The sequence below is a fragment of the Poecilia latipinna genome, unplaced genomic scaffold (assembly GCF_001443285.1).
Source record: "Poecilia latipinna isolate Pla-1442-1.1 unplaced genomic scaffold, P_latipinna-1.0 Scaffold203, whole genome shotgun sequence".
In the NCBI taxonomy this organism is placed as follows: Eukaryota; Metazoa; Chordata; class Actinopteri; order Cyprinodontiformes; family Poeciliidae; genus Poecilia; species Poecilia latipinna.
In genome coordinates, this window is record NW_015112819.1 from 121601 (window position 1) to 136746 (window position 15146).

At 39.9% G+C, this 15146-nt stretch overlaps 1 long non-coding RNA gene across 1 annotated transcript in view; it reads right to left on the bottom strand.

Moving 5' to 3' along the window:
• The window catches only part of LOC106946736 (uncharacterized), a 23155-nt gene extending 8621 nt beyond the window's left edge, over window positions 1–14534 (bottom strand). The window contains exons 1-4 of the long non-coding RNA XR_001424815.1: window positions 14428–14534; window positions 4532–4723; window positions 3698–3806; window positions 2532–2747 (exon numbers count right to left, since the gene is read on the bottom strand). This is a non-coding gene — a long non-coding RNA (uncharacterized LOC106946736). The remainder of the gene's footprint in view (window positions 1–2531; window positions 2748–3697; window positions 3807–4531; window positions 4724–14427) is intronic.
• Window positions 14535–15146: the final 612 nt, after the last annotated feature.

Sequence of the window (15146 nt, forward strand, 5' to 3'; positions counted from 1 at the left end):
ACCCCTGGGGAAAAAATTTTTTTTTAAGGAAAATGTTTGGGGTATTTTTTTTTTTTTTTTTTTTTTTTTTGCAGCAGCAGCAGGGGCAGAGAAGCAGGTCAGTGTTAATAGGAATATGGATTCAGCTAAATACATGGCAATCCTGAAATAAAAACTGTTAGAGGCTGTAGAAGACCGGGGAGGAGATTTAACTAGCAGGATAATCATACCACCAAGGGTACAATTACATGGCTTATATCAAAGTGTATTTGCAAATCTAATGAGGAATCTTGCTGCAATTCCTAAAGAAATGCTGTGTGCAGATCCTCTCCACCCACTCAGATGGAGCTACAGTTGTTTTGCAAAGACGTGTTTGCAAAAAATTTCAGGTCCCCGGTGTATGGATCTGGAGAGTCATACCCCAAAACACTTGCAGCTACTAAGCATCAACTCAGAGGCACTGAATACAAATACACACTCAACTCTTTCAGATTTTCAATAATGTTTTTAGAACCAATTATAATCTACTGAAGTTATGTGATGCTTTGTGTTGGTCTTCCACGTGAACAAAATGCAACGGGATTTCTTGTTATGTGATAAAATATGTGAACACTGTTAAGTAAGCCACCTGGCCACTTTTCTCCGTTTGTTAGTGCAGCACTGTGATGTTCTGGTCCAATTTATTATGTAAACATCAAGCTGGGGTCCTAAGATAAACTGTGAAATACCATGGAGAACCTGGAGGATTATTGGAGAAACGATAGAAGAACAGTCTGTACTTGGAAGAAAAACAAAACAAATTTTGAGCAGTTTTTTTTTTTTTTTTTTTTTTTTTGCTTAGTTGTGAGTTTTCTGCATGTCGAGAAGTAATTTTCCACAACTGAATCCTATGGCGGTGTGGAAGGAAACACAGTGGTTAAGACCATTTAAGACTTTGTACTAAGAATGTTGTTTCAACGGTTGCAGAAAAACCTATGAAAAGTTTATAAAGCTAATTTCAGGCTGCTTGCCGAGCTTTCAACATTTCCCAAGCTTCTCTACGGATGAGAAAGACTCAGGCATTTTCTTTTGTTGCTTTTAAGCTCAAATCAACTGCTATAGACAAGTTGAACACCTTGGATTAGGCCTTCCCATAATTAGATCCGCAATTATTATTGAAATAAACAGAAAGAAGAACTGTTCATTTTCTCCCTGATCTCTTAGTGCGTGTGGTTTGAAGGCCGCTGTCTAGCTTAATCTCCTACAGTGTCAGTTTATTTCGTGCGCCTGCTCTACAGCTCTGCTGCTGATGTCGCTGCCAGCTCTTTGGTGCCGAGTTCAGTGCAGACACAAGCCCACTGAGCCCAGAGCCGGGTGTGATTCTTCTGTGTTTGCTTGATTTTCCACCAAAGTCCAAATGAAATGATTAATGGCAATGAAGGGCCGTGGCTTGTTTCTCAGCCCACAGGCTTCAGGGTCTGATTAAGTTGTTTGCGCAGACTAAACGGGAATGGGTGTGTAGGCGAACGCAGAGTTTGCAAATGGAATATGATGAACAGAAAGTGTCCTTGTTAATGTGGATTTCACTCTTACGTAATAGCGAAGCAAACCTGGATTAGTTTTGTCCTCTGCTATTCCCCAGATCACATTTTTAAGCTTTCTCTGCATGCGTCAACAAGAAACAACAACAACAAAAAAAAAATTGCTCTGTCATATTCCACCGTGGGTAAAATATGAACACCGCCAAACAACAAATATGACTTTACTGCAAGCTGCAATGCAACCAGACAAGCAGCTGTAGCTAAAACGGTGAAATAAGTTAACTCTGCTTCTGACAGATAGAAACTAGTCTCAGAGTGCCTTCAACTCAAGCAAATACAGCTAACAAGCATTAATAAAAAAATAGTTTCTAAAGTATATTTTTGAAACGTACCAGCACAAAACCCACTATAATCTTTACTTTTAAGTATTCAGATGTTCTACATTTAACATTGTATATTTGTTCTACCTTACTAAGCATGAAAGAAACACTTGTTCACTGCACGATCGATTATTTACATTGAAGACTGGGCTAATTAAATCACACGTTTTTTTTGACAAGAAATCCGAGGAAACTGATACTGATCTGTTTTGTCAGTCAATCACATAAAGTACTTTGAAGACAGATAAAAAGGAAAAAAAAATAATACTAACAGGAAATACTGGGAGTCAGTTTCTTAATACCTAGCAGTTGCTGTTAAGGATGTACTAAATGGTTTCCAGAAAGAATCTTAGGGGCTGGAAAAAAGTCCACTTGCATATAAATATCCTAGTTATATAAAGGCATTTCTGTGGTGACAATAAAGCCTATTTTGGTCTCAGAACAGCAGAATGGTCTTTAATTTAGACTCCTCAAAATTAAATCCATAGATTTATTGCAACGTTCTAAAGGTTCATCATTGGCAGAGGGCTGATGAGAAATACCTCTGAGCACCTGTTCTCAAAAAAAAAAAAAAAAAAACATCTTGTGAATGGGCTTTAGTACCTGATCACGTCACACTCCCTCCTCTTTTGCTGCACCACTATTTGCTCACCTTCCCATATGAAAGTCCCCCTAAGCCGGGTCGTCCAGGCAGCAGATGTTACGCTGGGCCGTTCAGGCCGAAAGGCTTGATCCGAGATGATTGGGCGTAATTATAGGCTGTAAGCTGATAGTGATGGAATAGGGAGTCCATTGAGATGTCAGTCCTCCTGGTGTTTCCGAATGCAGCCAGCCACTATAACGGCTGCAGCCTGCACAACCCTGCAGGCTGATAAAATGAGGAGAGGCAAGAGATTTTAACAGGAGCACCAGGAGAAGTGAACTAGGTTAAACAGTGACAGGCTAGTGTAGATTGGGGACAACATCACAGCACATATCTGTGTATCGTAACAGATAGGTTCCTTCTTTCCACCATTCCTTCATTCCTTTTTCCATACCTCCTTCCGTTCTTCTGTCCTTCTTTCACGTAGTTCTCTACAAGGCTGGACAACAGAAATTCTAAATCATTATATAAACATATGTTGCATTTTTTTTTCCTTTTTTCAAGGATTTTGCATCTAGTTTAGCTTAAAGTAAAATGGTTGCTGCTACATCTTTCAGTTTTTGCTTTTCACATACATTAACTCATTGTGGGCTCTTTGAGAAACCTATAGTCCCAGATTTAAAAAAAAAAAAAGAATGTCCATTTATGTTTTTAGTTCATGATTTCAGATCTAATTATTATGACACGAATACCATTTCAAATTGTCCAAAAATCAAATGAGATTACTTTTATATAGAGATCTTACACTGAATGTTAGGGACTGGGTTTTAGTTTCGAACTGTAGGAGGTATTTCTGATCTCCGTCTAAACAAGTGCAATACAACTAAACTTGCTGAACATTTTTTTTTATTTACCTTCCAATTCTTAAACCTTTGAGTAAAACATGTTTCTGTTTGCTGTAGCCTAGCACAAACAAGCCCTCAATGTACTTCATACGCATCAGATTTGCCACCGGTGCAAATGAATCACCGTCTTTCTGAACTCCAAAGAAAATGTTGTTTTCCAAATGACTTTACGTACTCGAGGAGCGTGGAAGAGGAACAGAGAGACTGGGAGGCGAAGGGAAAACAAGCAAGAAATGTTGGAGAGAAGAGCAGAAAAAAAAAATCAGAGCGGCCTGGCTGTATGTTGGACGGCACCTAATTGTCTACTGCAGCATGTAATGACAAGCTTACTTTGCATCAATCTTTCATTATTAGGAGCTATTTTTGTCTCCACGCAGGAGGCAAACAGATTCATCCTCTGCGTGGGGCTGAATGAGGAAGGCAGCGGCGGTCTGTTCACCTACAGGAACAGGAAGGACAGGAGGTAAACGTGATTTCATTTAAACCTGTGCCACGAAATGAAGACGGGCTGCATTTTCAGGTAAAAACATTTGTTCATATATAAGAAATAGTCTTGTAAAAAATCACTCAGACAATAAAATCAAAGAGATATTGAAATGTTTACCATGATGAATGAGAATAGGTTGTTGGTAATAAATCTTTCCATTTAAATTCTTTATCTGGTTGTCTTTTTTTTACTCAACACACATTATAAAAGTAACCTACTGAGTGTATTTGAAGGTTTGCTTATCATTTTCCCTTTGAGAACACTGCCCCCTACCTATAAACAATATATAGTGACTCAGTTAATCTACGGCTTCTAAACATAAAATAGCATCTAAAAGAAGCTCATGTGAATCTTTTAATTAAAATCTTGTGGAATTTGTTTGTTCTTTTTTTTCTTGCTATTGTTGCCGGGGGTTTTTTTGTTTTTGTTTTGTTTTTTTTGCTCTGCATTACGTTGTGCATTGCTTTGGCTCATCAATAAACTATTAGGATGAATCAGTGAAACAGTAAAATTCCTGTGAATGGCTGAGAATGGGAGAGCTGGGCTCTGTGCCAGGGATCAGGACTCGGGGAAATGCAGAGGGAGAAAGAGAAGAGAGGCGTCTGTGTGGTTTTGACTCATCTCTGTGCTCCTAATAACCCCACTGGATAAAATATGCGCTGAGTGGAGATGATTACCTCTTTATCGCTGCTCTCTATACTTATCCCCCCCCACCGGCCTTCCTCTCTGCAGGTTGTAGCTCCTCTCCGGCTCTCATCCTCTCTTGAACGAATAAGCCTCAGCCTCAGTGATCCTGTTCGCTCCTCAACCGTCTTGAAGCGATTAGCTCTGCGAGCTCGTGCGGCTTCGCTTAGACACTTTCTTAACTTCTAATGGCAAAGCGCATCAGATGCCACGAAAGTTTGCATTGAAAAGAAAGAGACAGACGGAAAGAAAACAAGTTAAACTTTCTGTAACTTTCTGTAAGATCAAAGCATAAAATTTAAGACAATGACAGCAATGACTCAGTGCAGCTGTCTCTCTTCTACATCACTGTGGATACATCTTGGCCCAATCATTTTTCACGTCTAGCCCCAGAAGACGTATGTGGACATACAGACATTAAGGCATCCCTTTTCAATTAAATGTTTAACCCACTTTAATGGAACCTTGTTTTTATAACAATCCTGCGTTGGGGTTTTTCAGACTTCCGTAAAGTGCCATGCAGCCGAACTGTGATGTCCCTGATGCATGCGCAGATCATCGGGGCAGAGCCTGTTTTCCCAGCTGTCTTTGGCACGCCAGGCATGAAGGAACGAGCAAGGAGTGACGGATCCGTGTCCCTGAGGATTAGCATGCTGAAGACATCCTGGTGTTGAGCGGGATCGGATTTACAAAGCACTTTGCTGATAATGACGCTGCTCTTTAAGGCTGCAGACTACGGAGGTAGACATGCAGGACCAGAACCTTTTGAGAAGGTTTAAACTGGAAACCACCTGCTTCCTCCTAAAACAACTTGTCCGGCTTTTTATTGTTTTTCTCCTCACTGACATATGCTCACTTGGGAAAGATTCTGATCGTGTTCAATGTTTGGAAGCCTAAATCTGATATTGTGCCTTGCATTTCGTTTCGTTTTGCAGTTTAGTTTTGCAAGCCCACAGCAGTTCTTGTCTAGACATCTCAATCTGCAAAGATGCGGAGGCTGCCAGTAAGAGATGTTCATCTGCTACATTTATCTCTACGGGCATCAAAGGCCCCCTGACAGCAGCCTCCGTCACGCCACAGGTGGAGGATATGCTGTGAAAATGGCACTATTGTCCACCCTTCGTACCATCTGCCTCACTTTCTCCAGCGCCACCTCGCCTCCCCACTCTCTCTTCTCTACTACAAAGGATTGTCACCTCATAATGAACCCTGAGGGTGATTTAAAGTCCTGTTGGTATTGCAATGACCAGAGACTGCAGGAATGATGGCAGCTTGTTGTGCTTTGTGCACAGATGGGATTTTTGTTTTTCACTAAAATAATCAGTGACAAAGGGCTCCTGCACAGTCTGGAAAAGTGGAGTATTTTCCAGTTATGGATAGGTTATGGAGAAAGAAAACAGAGCATGAAAATATGTCTGTCCCATTGTTTTAGTGTGTTGTTTCTTCCTCCCTTTTTTATGTCCTTCCTTTTTCCATTCACCTGCTTGTGTCCCATCTTCCTTCATCCCTAGCGTCCTTCCATCTGCTACACCTCCATGTCTTTCCTTGTTTTCTTTCTTTCAACCTTTGGTGTTTTTTTTGGTGTTTTTTTTCTTTTCTTCCTTACTTTCTCTTCTGTTTGTCCTTGCTGATGTTCTTCTCTCATATCTCATTTTAATTCTTCCTTTTTATGAATTTCTGCACTTTTGTTTCTTCTTTCTTTTCCTTAATCATGTCCTTCTTTCTCTTCTTCCCTTCCTTGTATGCTACCTCCATGTCTTTCTTGTATACTTCCTTTTGTCCTTCTTTTCCAGTACTTCTTTCCTTCCTTTTGTCATTCTTTAATTGCACAGTTCCTCGTGTCCTTTTCCCTTCTATTCATCCTTAATACCCCATCTTCTTCTGTCCTTCCACCAAGTTCCTGTTTTGTTTTCTTGAGTTACTAGCAATACATAAATTTTGCCAACAGTAATTTTATAATAAACTTTCAATTTTATACTTTAACACGGCAACTGGAAAGCTCCATGTGGAAAACTTTATAAATATGACAGGAGAAAGGTGTAGGGACCTCAAGTAATATTGAGTAAGCTGTGCAGTGTGTGTGTGTGTGTGTGTGTGTGTGTGTGTGTGCTGCAACAGATAGTTGTTTGGCTCCTTTCAGTCACTAATTGTCTTCTGAAGTCTGTCGATGAGTATTTTCTGAAAAGCGAAGCGAAGGTTTAATATTCTGCACCACTGGAGTGGATAATGAAAATATCAATAACAATGTCTTTAAAAAAACATGCAGGTATACAGTATTGGGCACAGAGAAACCTTTTGCAGTGATAGGAAGTGAACATGACTTCTGTTCTGGATGATCGTGTCGACTCTTGCGGCCCAAAGCCGCCCCGTGACTCAGCGCTCTCCGTGTGAGCCGTTTGTGAAAACGCTCCGTTCAGTGTGAAGCCAAAGCGATTGTGTCTGCCTGCCTCACTTGGCTCTTTTCATCTCTCCATGCTGTCATTACGGTCGGTCACGGGGGTGAAGGGCACCAATTGGGGCAAAGCATGCTGGGATACATGCACTGTGGGTCGTTCTCCCACTGGTGCTCTGAGCCCTTGAGGTTAGATGGTACGTGTTGCTAGGGTACGCTGGCAGCTGCTTCAGCTTTGCATAGTAACCAACGTAAAGGAGAATTAGTTCCGGTCACACCCATGTAGGATGTTTATCACCTCTTGCATTGTAATTCTTCATCTGTATTCACAAAGATGGTTCCTGGGGGTAATAATTTAACACTGTCTGGATTAAATTGTTTTCATACTTACAGGATTCTACGAAAGTTTACACCTCCTCATATTTCTTTTTTTAAATTTTGACAACAAGCACTCAGACTTTCATTTATTGTCTTAACGTGATTCAATTTTGACTGTTGCGGTCTGAAAAGTTAGGACTATGAACTGGGACAAGTGCTATTGGTGAATGCTGAGTGTTGGTAGTTGGTTTGTTATCAAATAACAAACCAACACAAAGTAGTACTTCATTGTGAATTGTTAAAAGGAAAATGATTAAGAGCTTAAAATTTGCGCAGGGCACAAGGATGTTTACTTCCACGCTTTTTCTGATACCCCTAAATGAAATGCAACGTCACTAATTGCCCTCAAAAGTCCCCTAAAAAGTGAATGAAGCTCAGAGATCTGTAATTAAATGCCAGTATAAATATGGGTGTTCTGTAAAGACCTTAGAGGTCTGTTAGAGAACATTATTTAGCACAAAAGAGTGTTGTCAGCGTGACCTGACCTGGTATATTCAGGTCAGGTCATTGGGGAAAAAATGTTTTTGGTTTCTGAGCATCCACTGATCACTAACCAATTCCTCTGTGCATCTCCGTCTAAAACCATAAAATATATCTTTGACTAGAAGATCTACTCCTTCAGTCAACACTGTTGGCCAAAAGCAGAAGTGTGTGACTTATTACAATAAAAAATTATAGAGAAGATTAAACTGAGACAAATGAAATAAAATACTCAGAAAGATTAAACAAGTCAGAAACGCTTGGGCATGCAAGAAGTTTAGTACCATTCTGCCAGAGCCATTTGCTGTTGTAAATTTCTACCCCTTTTTTTTTTTTTACTCTAGAAGAAAACAATGGTTTGACAAAACTTCAATGGCAGTTACAATTAAAGTCCAAACTTGCCTTTTTTATAAGAATTGGGGGGAAGCAAACTTTTAAGGCAGTTGAGGCCAAAAAATTGCACTTATCAGTTCATTATCTAATGTAAAGTGCACAATATATAAGTAATCCCAATAAAATATTTATGTACGTAGACACAAATCTCAAACGGAAAAATGATGGATACGTTACCCTCACATAGGGATGAAAAACTTTATGTTAAGGAATCTTGAAGACGTTCCCATTTTTCAACACTTATTCCTATTGTCCTGTAGATAAGACTATTTTAATTATCAGAGCAGTAGAAGTTCTGTTTTCACAAGAATGGTTTTCAAAATAATCCAAAAAAAAATATTACAACTAAGAAACACCAACCTCAATTTTAGAAAATGAAATATCTCAGAAAAGCTCTGAGGGAAAAGCCAATAGACAGTAACGTTGCTTGTCGACTGGCCTTTATGGACATAAAGTGATCTTGTCTCCACTACAAACCGAGGTTTGTAGAGTGAAGCTGAGAAAAATATATAAAATGGTGCATCATGTACTACACTAGCCAGCTCATCAGGCATACGGTCTCAGCTGGCATGGAGGCAATATGAAACACATAAACCCTTCCAATATTAATGACTCTGTCGAGCTGAAAGCCTCTGATGCTATTCAGAGATAGGCGTTAAATGTCCCTGAGTACTGAGAACACAACATTATGTGCATTCATATAAATATCCTCTCATCTCTGCGCAAGACGGCCTGTCCTTGAGTTCCCATGAAAATAATAAGAGGTGGGCCTCCTGTAACTCAATACCCAGATATTGCCTGCACTGGTGGCGCCGAGAGATGAAATGAAACCAGAACAAGGTGATGACAATGATGCCACTTGTGGTCGAGCTGCAGACTTGAGGATTCATTCCCTTTGTATTTCAGCTCCCCTCTAATTTCCTATTCTTGTTGTGAGCCTCTTTTTGGTGATTGTTTTAAGTATTGTAATGGTTGTGATAATCAAACATAGTTGCAAATTGGTCTAAAAGCAATAGAACCAAGACAAAGTAAGGGGTTACAGCATATCCACTTATAAGGCCCATAAATTATATAAAAAATACAATTACTCTACAATGAGTTTCATCTTCTCCCAAACACTACTTATTCATTTAATGTGAAGTAGAAATTCACATTGTACAGATTCAAATTGTAGATCTCCGAGTAAGACTCTGATGGTATGAGACTGAGTCTTGCTTTTATGAGACAGAAGGATTTTTGCCTCTGTCTTTTCATGTGTTCTTACTTTTCTCAAACAGATGAAGGATCCAAGGAATTAAGCAGTTTATTTTATGCAAGAGTTGCCTTTGAAGACATTATGAGCCATTCCCAACAGCCAGGGATCTAATCAGGTTGTGAGGCGAGCCAAGAGGCTGTCATCTCTGGGGGGGTCCCCAACTGTCCCTCAGTGCTCGGATCTGTCACACACCTGTCACTGTCCTTTATAGAGGCAAAGAGACAGCTCCCACTCTGGATCTTTGCTGATGAGACCAGTTATCAGCCCCTCAAGCGCCACTTCAATAACAACGCTAGTGTCAGGTTCCCTCTTCAGCAACACACTACACATGGATGGGGGGCAATCAAAGGCCACTCTTAAACATTCGGGAAGATTGCCCCGACTTTAACCCTCTCCTGTCCTGCTCCCAGGAGCCTGGAAACCCACAGCAGGCCAGTGTCCGATTTCTCTGCTAGTTTACCCTCTGAACTGTGTGGACGGATGGAGGAGCAGCTTAACCTCTTAGTGAGACCTCCAGGGAGAGGTAGCATTGGAGCTGGAAGGGCCCAAGAGATGGCTGATTTCATTATGTGGATGTTAGAAGTTGCCCTTTGTTGCCTGACTGTCCCTGTTGTTTACTGTGCAGGAATTCCCATTAAATGCTGTTAATGACTAATGTCAAGTTTAAGTATGGCTTGTTAAAACACTTACAGAAACACCAAGTAGTTGTAAACATAATTAAGAAAAACAGCATAGAGTTTAAAAATCGACAAAAAAAAAGTTGCATGGAATTCTCACTTTTATTTTGTCCAGTATTTTTTTAATGGAAACCTATTTCATCTGAAATTTGTTCTATATAGCCAGAACATAGCCTTTGACCTTCTTGTGAGCACCTGCTATAGTACAAATACCTAAGCACATGTTGCAGACTTTGCTATTCAGCATCAACTGTGAACTCAAAAGACACAATTTGTGCTTTATTTAACATGAACTGAATATAGCTCTGCCGTGACTACTCAGGAAACTGTAAACATTTCAGGAAAAATAAACAAGTAATAAGTGGAACCAGTACACAAATCATCAAAAAAAAATTACAAAGCAAACTTCCGAAATTCCTTAAAAAAAAAATAAAATAAAAAATCAACATGTCCTTCAAATCAAATCAGCAATTTTCAAATATCAGGACCCACAGTCCTTCATGACTTAAACGTGTTCATGCTCCAGCACACCAGATTCAAATGACTGCATTTCCTCCTCATCAGCTTATCAAGTGATCCTGAAGCCCATTCATCTAAATCATGTGTGGCAGGAAGGAAACGCCTAAAACATGCAGGACAGTGGGTTCTGATGACCAGGATTGGGAATGATTGCTTTACATCATACAAGTGAAGTGATCATAATTAAAGATATGGTCTTAAATCAAAAGTTCAGTTTTTATAACCCTTTTCTGATTTATCTCAACAAAAATACTCCATGTGAATGTGAGTGGTTCAGTCTCTGCCTCAAGCAAAAGAGCTAAGGTAACTCTGGAGGATATAATGCAGGTACTGCTACAGCCTATCGTGAAGGAAGAGCTGAGACAAAATGCAAGCCTTTCAATTTAATGGTGTATACCCCGACTCCTATGACCTTGGATATAACCTTGGTTCAAGTAGAGCTGCTTCTTTGCTGCATCAATAGGAGTCAGTAGAGGTGTTTGGGCATTTTATCAGGATCAGGGTGGCTGGCTTTGGGGCTTTTATGGACACATCCCACTGGGATGGAGCGCAGGTTAGAGCCAGAACTCACTGGAGGGACTATAAATGACATTTATGTTTTACCCTTAAGTTACAGTATATTACTACATGCTAAAATTCTACTTTTAAACAAAGTTTGCAAAAATTAATTCAGATTGGGTCATAAAAATAAGTGGCTGCCGTTGCCCAGGAAGCGATGCCATGGTCAATCATCATCACCCCTTCACTTTGCCAGTAAAACTTATTGGGCACCAAACATAACATTCTCCAACACTGTTAGGTCAGATTTTCCACAGCATAGGGAGAAAGATTTCCAAAACTCAGTCTTGAACTGGTTTTCTCTGTAAATTGAGACTTAAGAGAAGGAATTATTCAGAGGTGTTATATTTACTCTGGAATCTTCACTCCTGACTTTTAAAGACATATTCATCGGTGCGGTAAACTCAAGACAGGTTGCAAATTTTGGATTAAATTCTTGTGCGGCTCCGAAACACTCCTACCTCAGGTCTCCTTTACATGGTAGTGCCACTTACAGAGGCAATGAATACAACCCGTGTCCCATGAACCATAAAACCCCATGTCTAGGACATTTGCCATTTTGAGGTGAAGGCGATGGCCAAGGCAAACATCAGAACTACTCTCAACATCAGCCATACGGAAACAGCTGTAGCTGAAAATGTCATACAATGTTTTCTCTTCAGTGCAGGAACAAATTATTTAAGATTTAAGGTTTTGGATTCAGATCACTTCACTGTAAGATTATCCATTCATACCTTCTGCTACCTAACGGGCCATGTAGCTCATATAAGATAAAGTATCCTGACAAAAGAACTTATGAATTGTTGTAAGAAGTACCTCAATGTACTTCGTTTGGATTTTTGTTTAATATACAGTATCAACTGAGTATAAATGTAAAGGTAAATTTTTAGACAGGATGATCCTTTTACAAATACATATCTGAGAAATGTGCAACTCTTTGCAAGTCCTCCAGAGTTGCCATGGCCCTATTGACTTCTTTTCTGATTAATACTCTCCTTTCTAGGCCTGTCAGTTCCTGCCTTGATGAAGATGCAGATGTTTTTGTGAAATTTTCTTTCCATGTTCAGACAGTGAACTCAACAAAACCGTTACATTTTCAAAGTTTAGGATACTAACTTAACCCTGCCCTTCACTGACAGCAGATGATTGCACTGTATTTTATTCATGGAGGTCAAGGTACAGCGGTTCAAAATTAAATTTATCATTTTGAAAAGTATGCATAGCTTTCCTTTGGCTTCACGATTATGTATTACTTTATACTGTTCTATCACATAAACTCCCAATAAAATACATTGTGACAATATATTTAAAAAAAAAACAGTACAAGGTTTCTCAATACTTTTACAATTCATTGTGTTCTTTAATTTTAGTTACATTTCAGCCACAACTGGATGCTAATTTAAAAGTATTTTCCTTATGTTGTCTTTAAAGTTTTCTTCTCTTTAAGTTTGGCTTCTTTACCAGAGGACAGTCAGATTCAATTAGCCTTAATCTGTTCTGTGCTGAGAGCAGCACTCCCTCGTGTTTTGCTCATTTTTTCACATCTGACTTCGTGTTCTGTCTTTTCCAAGCTGTCTATGTGTGCATCTTTTTATGCGTGTGATGCATAAGGGAAGTGCTCCATTCACACTCTGTGAACTCCACTCCTTCTCAAAGAGTGCTTTCACTAATAAACTATAAGTGTGTCTTAGTCATAATTCATAACTCATTTACAGCCTGTCTCATAAGATCGGGACAACTCAAAATTTATGACTGGGCATTATTCTTATTAGGCTTGTAAAAGTAGGCATTAGCCCACACCAGTCATTTGTAAAATTCACTTTACCTAACAAGGAGCAGACTGGGGTTGAAAGAACAGCTAAACTCAATCAGAGCTCCGCAAGGTGATGGCAACATGCCCATCTTTATAACTAGTATGAAAAGCTTGAATATGAATATGGTATCTGAGCTCCAGAGGGGCAAGGGATTCATTTCGGGAAGGAATCCCCGCATATAAATTTGATGTTTCTGATTGACAATATGAACAGCTGATTGCGTGAGAAGTATAAGACAACCAGCAGCACATGTCTGCATGTCAATTCAAACCCAATCCCACCTGCCAGTCATGATAAACGATGTGGGACGAAATAAAATAAACAAAACCGAGTGCACCTAAATCCTACACTTGAATGGCCTGTTTGGATCCTGATTCTGCACGGCAGCTTTACAAAAGCTAACTGTCCCAGAATTTATGGGGGGAGGGGGGGGACGCAAGGACCAAAGAGAAGTAGAGAGAATACAGTCATGTGTTTCATGCTTTTCTCTATTCTTTTTTTATTTCTCCTGTAGGACATGCTTCTCGCATGACCAGATAGTGTTCAGCTACTGTCAGACAGCTGGGTCAAGCTCTGGTCATGCAGAGGCGGGAGGAGCGTCAGGCACAGGAACTGGTTTGCATCCAGCAGCTGCTGTAATTCTGAATTTGATGGGTGAATGGGGGTAAGCCATCCTTTTGCATAACCCAGTGGTTCCCAAATTTTTTCTTCTGCGCCCCCCCAGTGGTTTCCAAACATTTTCTGCGGCCCCCCCTATGGATTACAAATGGCTGTCTGGTTGAAACGACGCATTAAGGGGGGCATCGACTTTTTTGGGGGCAAAATGAATGTACGTAGCTGAAAATAGACACCAACATCGGTAGCCCTCAAGGTACTTGTTAAGCTTAAGGTTCTGTATTGATATTAGCTAGTCATCTTTTAGCTAACATTGCATCCAACAGCTTTACTCAACTCAGTCGGTTAGTTTGGAGGGAAAAACTGAAAAGTTCTTTGCGTTTTGCTGGTTTGCTGCCGTGATTCTAACATAAACCTACGTCGCTCCGCACAGCAGCAGCAGGTCTCCTTCACAGGTGTAAACCCAGCGCGAGCGTCGTAGCGCTCATGTTGCGTTTAAAGGCGGCTCGGAAAAACAGGTTACAACATGTTAACAACGGATTAAACAGTTTTAACTGCTGATAAAAGTGACAGAGGACACAAATATGGGAAGTGTGGAAGCCTCTACTGTATCAAATTGACATAGGAATAACAGAAAGTTGGCTAATCTAAGGTAAAAACCCAGCGCTTACAGTGTTTTTTTCATCCAGACGGCTTCCCCTCCCCACCCCGCCTGCAGTGACACGGTGCCAGTAAAGTGCGTCAGTAAAGTTCATGCACACACGCATACATACGTATGCACACAATAAAAGTATGATTCATAACTTACTTTTTGGTTTCAGCTCAAACTGGCGCGGTTCGTTGTGGGTGCACACACGGTGTTCCTGCCCCAGTTGTCAAGTTCATCCTAGCTTGTAGTTTCCAGAGACATTTTCCCGGTCCGGATATTCAAGCCGAGCTATTTCCGGATTGAAGGGCACCGCGAGGGAAACACGTGATGACGTAATAATTACATCAACAGGACGTTGTATTAATTGACATTTATTATTGTTATTCGGTTTCTTTTTTCAGTGTTCTGATTTTGTTTTTGTTTTTTTGTATGTGTTAACAGTTTACTTGAGTTAGAAGTAATAGGGTTTTTATTTCTTAATCGTTTTTGTCCTCTTATGGGCGGAGCCTGTGAAAAATGTTGCGAATGCCCTGCATTTTATTCAAATTTAATTCAAAATTAAATTTTTTTATTGACCCCAAAGGGAAATTAAATCCAAAGTGAAATTAAATAACATGACGTAGTCAAGTGTTAATTATTGTACATAAAATAAAATTGTCTAATCAGTATTTTTATTTTTTTTTTTGCCATTCATCTGTTAAAGTTTTATAAAAGTCCTTTAAATTCAGAGCAACTGCAGTCATCCACATCATCAGTTTCCCGTCGAGTGAATATGGTGACAGTATAGGCACTGAAAAATAGTCTCTGTACACGTCCCCCAGGCTGAAAAACAGCATTAGGGAATAAGAATAGCATCCCACTCACACCACCGTCAGATC